At 41.7% G+C, this 6,795-nt stretch overlaps 1 long non-coding RNA gene across 1 annotated transcript; it reads right to left on the bottom strand.

The window, feature by feature from the left end:
- Nucleotides 1–452: 452 nt before the first annotated feature.
- Nucleotides 453–5,405, bottom strand: LOC141026479 (uncharacterized). The gene is made up of 5 exons (XR_012188681.1): nucleotides 4,814–5,405; nucleotides 4,250–4,389; nucleotides 3,509–3,734; nucleotides 3,294–3,410; nucleotides 453–2,557 (listed from the first exon to the last, which is right to left on the bottom strand). It is a non-coding gene; the product is annotated as an uncharacterized lncRNA (long non-coding RNA).
- Between the last annotated feature and the right edge of the window lie 1,390 nt (nucleotides 5,406–6,795).

Below are 6,795 nucleotides of genomic sequence, written 5' to 3'. Positions count from 1 at the left end.
TCGTGGAATTCCATGACCAAAACAAAAGGTCGTCCATTCTATGACCTTCTGTTTTGGTCACTAGCTCTCTGCCCAGGCCACGTCGGATCCGACGTGGCAACCTAACGTGGCAAAATTGCGACCAATTGAAAAGGTCGTTGATAAGATTCAGCCTGGTCCAATTAGGTGTTTTACATGGGCCGAGCCCAACAATTCAGCCTTTCTATATATATTTTTCCTGTCAATTTTTGGTCGACTTCCTGGGCCAAGCCCAACATTGCAGCCTTTTTATTTTTGGGTCGTGGCCTTTTTGTCTCAACAATTTCAATTTTTTTATATAAAATGGGTTCACTAGTCAAGTGGGTCCGCATTGTTAGGTGCTGGTACTAGGTCCTAGCTGTCAGGGCCATATTCTTCAATTTTTTTAATTTAACATAAATAAATACCTAGTATTTAAATTGGCACACAAAAAATACAGGAAATACTTCAAATATTATCAACCATCAAAGTGCTACATCATATAACACACATACAAATGTGATCAGCATCAAGATTACAATCAGATAACAAGCTCTACAAGTATACAATCAGATAACAAGCTCTACAAGTGTACAATCACATGAGCAAAGTTCTGCTACATCATATTACTCTCAGAATTAGCTCCAATTAGCTAGAACTATGCTTCCTCCGACTTCTTTGTCCTGATATTCGCAAAGAAACATGAAAGGCCAGTATCTGCACATTATAGAACAAAATATTTAGGAACAAAATAAAAGTAAATCTAACAGCATATTTAACACTAAATAACAGAATAATGCAATAAATTGGTACAGAGCAAGGTACAGAGCATAGGCCAGGTCAACAATAAATTGGTACTAAATCCAGAAATAACCATATGAAATGAACTTAATAAGACATTTTAGAATCAACTTGACAGTTGACAGTAATGTTCGCATTGGACACATCCAGAACTAAAATTATACATAAATGCCTAAATTCCAATGCCCAATGCCTTAGTAAAATAAACACTAAGCATGGTACATAGTAAAGATTTGGCACAACTAGAACTGAAATCATTTACTCTATCAAGCATTTCTACAATGATGCGGCACACAAGAAAAGAGAGATGCACAACGGAGCAGCATCATATATCACACAACATGGACACTCTTTGAACAAGCATAGTGTTTCGGTCTAAAACCACAGTCAATTTCAGAAGCATGTCAAATAACTAAACATAACTACATGTGTATATAGAAGCAACAAAAGCAAATAATAAATATATCATCTTTCTTCCTCTACTACACTAACTAACCTATCTTATTGTTCAGCTAGAGGTTCCATCAGGCCATGATCAACTACTCCAAACCATTGCATGCTTTGCAAAAAAAATACTAGATGAATCTCACTAACAGGAGCACTAGGTGATTAATGGAAGAAGTAATCTGCAGATTACAAAGTGAACAAGTGAAGGATTTATATCTCTCCTTGTGGAATAACTAAGTTGGTGAAGACATGCAGCAACAACAGCAGAAGCCTTGCATCATTGGTTTGGTCGGGTTGACGCTGGAAAGAGCGCCGCTGTACATGATCAGCATCCGAGCGACTCAACCTCTCTATCCCCTGCCTCAACTCACCCGTGCGGTTGCTGCAGTTTGATACAAGTGTGTAAATACAACATACTTTGCATCATATATCTGGACTATAACATCTTATTCTCACCAGCAGAGCATGAAAGTTCCATCAGGTTGCATCAAAATCACTACTGAAAATAAAAAGATGGCATGTAGTAATAGTAACAGGCTGTTGTAGTAATATATATTCATGGTAGGTCAATGGCAGAGCATGAAAGTTCCATCAGGTTGCATGTATATCAGAGAACTATTACTACATGCAAAGGTTCAGTGGATCCAAATAAACATGCACATCAGGAAACTAGAGGAACAGACTGTCAACACGTATATATCTAGTCAATAAAATATGCATGCAAAGTTGTACTGATGTAGACATGCCTTCACATTAGAATTCAGAAACATCAGAGTCTCGCTGCATCTCAAAATCCAGCCAATCTAACATGTAGGCACTGATTAACAGATCCAATAATACTAATGCAATTGTAATCATACAGCAGAACAGAGTAGAGGAGGCTCGATAGTTCAACATTTCCAGTGCAAGCATTGTACAAAGCAAACCAAACTGAAACCCGGTAAGACACTATTACAGTACAGTACGACGGCATCTATTGCCCATCTGGAAAACAAGGTGACATACTACAGGTTCAAAAATTTCCTACCAATCATGATATGTTTGTAAAATGGTTGGTGTATGAGGCGCTCGGCACTGTATGCTGTATAACAGATGTTGTATAATAGAGAAGAACGGCAAAAAACATTTGGTGGCATTGAGCTGTTGACAGAAGTATGCAAAAAAGCTACTCAGTTGCTAGCAAGATGAATCAACGAGAACTGTGAAGGTTGGAGTCTAGAAAGGTATTCCCCGTTGGAAATCGACTACGACAGCAGTTAAGCTATGCATCATTCTTGGCGGTGGATCTCATCCCTGTCATTTTTAGCAATCACTGCACGTGGAAGAAGTAAAGCATGTCAGTTGTATTGATTTTCAAACACACAAAAATGAAGGAGCAAAAGGCAGCCAAAATATAACTGCAGGGCCCTCTTAACAAATAATGTTTGTGCTCAATCTGTTAGTACAAACACTACTATATCTGCCAAATGCACCGGCCAATTTATATGCCTAAAAAAACTAAGATTTTCTAGCAAGAAAGATGGCAGCACAGTTGACCTTGAAGGCAGTAAGAAATTTCATCATCTTATCATTGGTCTGAGAATTAATAGGGAGCAACTAGAGTAGAATTTGGGCTTGTGGTAGAAGAATAGAAAAATTGATACTGGGCCGTCGGATCAAACATGGTTGGTACTGATTCATGTGAGGGATCCCAGGCCACTTATTGTACATTTCATGAAAAAATACCTAGTACAGTTAGATATAAAACAAGAGCATTTGCAGTAACCACATCAAAGTTTACTCAGTTTGGATACAAATAGCAAACTGATTCACAAAAGCATTACCCCACAACCTTCGTTGTCCCACATATATTGTCCCCACGGTTTATTCATGTTGTCCTCCACTCACTGTACATATATTACCCCACAAAAGCTGTACAGTAAAACATCAAAGTTTACTCATGTTGTCCCCACGGCTCAATGGAATGCATTGTATCTAATCAGGACATCCAATCAGTGGTTTCATCATCACAGAGAACCCACAAACATGTACAGCAAGGGAGCAGATACCTTTGTCTCCTTGGAGCTCCTTGTGCAGGTCATGCCCTCCATCTACATGGAAGTAAGGAGCTGTTGCTGCTGCTGCTCCAGACCGAATCAACAAATCAAGGTGGTGCATTGTAGACCCTGCAATCCATCCATCCATATATAATCAGGTATTTGCATCCACTGTAGACACTGCAGCAGAGAAGAACAGAGCAGAGAATGGAATGGAAGAAGAAGACCTGCAGATGGTGGAGGCCTTGAGGATGACAACCTGCAGATGGTGATGGGCAGAAAGAAAAGAAGACTGCTTGAGCTACTGGTCCATGGCATGGGTCTCCTTGACGAGCAGGCCCGGTCCCGGCGCGGATCTGGCCGCCGGCCGCCATGGATCTCCCTCTCCTCTCCTCTCCCGATGCTGGGTGGGCCCCTCCTGCTCCTCCTCCTCGAGGAGGACAAGGCCAGCGGCTACAAGAAATAATAAACATGTTAAAAGGACAGTACCCTTTAATATAAGATATAATAATAACATGATCAATCATTAGAGGAATAACAGATTCCAGAGGGCACGTGAACAATCATGAAAACTATTATATGTTTCTCCTGGTGTACTGAGAATGGAGAAGCGCTTAATTCGGAGAAACTTATAGAAACTTATAGCAAAGATTTCTGATCAATGGAAATATAGGAACATTAGAGAGCATCAAATTTCAAAATCAACACCATATGTATTACACTGACTCGTGTAATACTACTTGTTCATGTACTTGTACTAGTGCAGGATGACTCATTGTCCTACTACTGCCTATTCCGGTTTCTTTCAAGTTGGGAAATAACTGAAACTACTCATCATTCATGAACATACATCTGTAATCTTAATCTATGAAACACTAAAATTATTGCAGAAAGAACTACTATAATGAACCATTCATGAAATAGTGGGGGTAGTAGCTGTAGGTAATGTAGCACTTGTCGAGGTAGACCTGGCCAAAGGGGGCGCCGCCGCACTCGACCGTGACGCGCTGCACTGCCTGGGTGACACAGTTGCTGCAGTAAACGTCGCACTGCGCCAGCGCGTAGACCTGCTGGAGGCTGGTTGCGAAGCCCAAGAAGAGGTCGGCAGCTGCAAGCATAATACATAGGCACAACACATCAGAAGCCATTCTGTCCCTGCCGATACCATGTGTCAAATACGCATCTTACTTAGTTTTCCTGCTCAAGTTAACAAAGAAATCTAAAACCATGTAGCACTAAATTAAATCGCAATACAACTCTAACAAGGCAAAATCTGCCACTACCAGGTTGGATTGTTGGGATTCAAATTGCACATGTTTTAGAGAGATAGTCAAGCTCAGGGCTTCACCTTGCTTAGTAATTTTGTTTCCAGACCACAAAATGTACACCAGATCATCTACTCAGCATCTACGTCTATACAACTAATTCATCTACTCCAGCAACGAAAATATAGAACCAACGTTGCAACCTTGCACAGATCCAGCTTAGAAGAATAACCTACTCTAGCAGCTATAGTACAATACAGGGCTCACCTCACGGCGTCGTCGTTGTCGTGGTTGGGGAAGTGCATCCGACGCGCACCCCAGATCTTGAGGTCCTCGGCGGGGGCGGCCGGGGCGGTGGTCGCATCCGACGCGCCGACCCTCCGGCGGCTGCAGCTCCATCAGCGGGCTTGGCCTGAACCTTGGAGAGGATCTCCCGCGGCCGCCATCACTGCTTCTGCTGGATCCGAGCTTCGGGGACTGGGGATCGGGGAGACGAAACCCTAGCGGTGGAGGAGGAGGAAGAAAAGCTAGGAGCGGGAGGGAGTTTTAGGTGCAGCGCGAGGGAAGGAGGGCACCGTCGCCGGCGACGGGAAGCTAGGGTTAGAGAGGGGTGAGGAGGAGGCCAGCGATGGGGTAGCAGGTCGCCGATGGGGCTGGCGGACGCAGCCACCCGCCGAGGGGGAGGCCGGCAGGCGACGCGGTGGGCGCCGCTGTGGGACGCGTCGAGGAAGGAGGAGGTGGCTGCAGGACGGAGAGGGGGAGGTGGCGGGACGCGCAGCTGCAGGACGGGGAGGAGGTGGCGGCGGCGAGGAGATGAGGAAGGAGGAGTGCGATGGGAGGAGTTAGGGTTTGGTTGGTCGGGCTGCGGGTGGGGGTGGGGGTTACAATATTTCTTTTCTTTTTTCTTTTTTCTGAAGATAGATCGATGGATGGACGTGGGATGGAGAGATGGATAGATGGATGGATGGGCGCCATGTCATCGATCCGTGTGACAGCTAATTCCAGCAATGAGAATAGAGCACATGTAAATGTGTTTTTCCTTTTGTTTTCTTCTAATTTTTCACATGAAAAATTCAAAAAATGATCTCATATTATACAGAGGGGTGCATTTTGTAATGGCAAACAGTGTTGCCTAAGGAAGTTTTTATTTTCTTTCCACGAAAAATTCATTTTCCATTTTTCGAATGCCCAAAATGAGTTTTTTTTGTGAAGGACCTACCAAATATTTGTTGCAAAATTGGACCAAATCAATTTTCTATAATACTAGGCCATATTTTATGTACAAATGATCAAATGGTTGGGTGTCAAAAGATTTGATCTACCTCTGGTGAAAAAGACAAATTTTCACCGATTCAGCAGGAAGCGGGTCAAGTTTGAACTAGAGCTACCTCATAGTTTGATCTTTCTTTTTTCCAAAAATCATTTCTAGGTAAATAAGTATCTATTTAATCAGAGAAACACCAAAAAAATTCAAGATAACCACTAGCTAGGAACAATCATTCCCGTCGTTTTGACCACATTTTGAAACAGGCATAGAAAATTCAAAAAAATCAAAAAATTAGAAAACCTTCGCATTGTGTCATTATATGTGATTAAGTTACCAGGAAAAATAATAAACTTGTAATACGACAATTCTTTTAAAAAATTGTTCTAAGAAATGAGCTATCATGTGTGAAACTTCATGACTTTCAAGCCAAATGATCAATCTTATGGCCACATCCATGGCATAGTTTGTTCAAATGATCTCATATTGTGCACAAGGGTGCATCTTGGATTGGCAAACAATGTTGCCTAAGGGAGTTTTCATTTTCTTTGGACGAAAAAATGATTTTCCAATTTTTGAATGCCCAAAATGAGTTTTTTTTGTGAAGGACCTACAATATATTTGTTGCAAAATTGGACCAAAACAATTTTATAAAATATTAGGCCATATTTAATGCACAATTTACCAAATGGTTGGGTGTCAAAAGATTCGATCCACCTCTGGTGGAAAAGACAAATTTCCGCCGATTCAGCAGGAAGCGGGTCAAATTTGAACTGCAGCTACCGCATAGTTTGCTATTTATTTTTCACAAAAATCATTTTTAGGTACAAAAGTTTATATTTAATCAGAGAAACACTAAAAGTTTTCCAAGATTCAACCACTAGCTAGGAACGGTCATGCCCGCCGTTTTGACCGCATTTTGAAACGGGCATAAAAAATTCAAAAAAAATCAAAAATTTGGAAAACCTTCGCATTGTGTCATTAT

The sequence above is a fragment of the Aegilops tauschii genome, chromosome 7 (assembly GCF_002575655.3).
Source record: "Aegilops tauschii subsp. strangulata cultivar AL8/78 chromosome 7, Aet v6.0, whole genome shotgun sequence".
Classification (NCBI taxonomy): domain Eukaryota; kingdom Viridiplantae; phylum Streptophyta; class Magnoliopsida; order Poales; family Poaceae; genus Aegilops; species Aegilops tauschii.
Note: the sequence above shows the minus strand (reverse complement) of the source record. Positions and strands in the feature narration are given on the sequence as shown.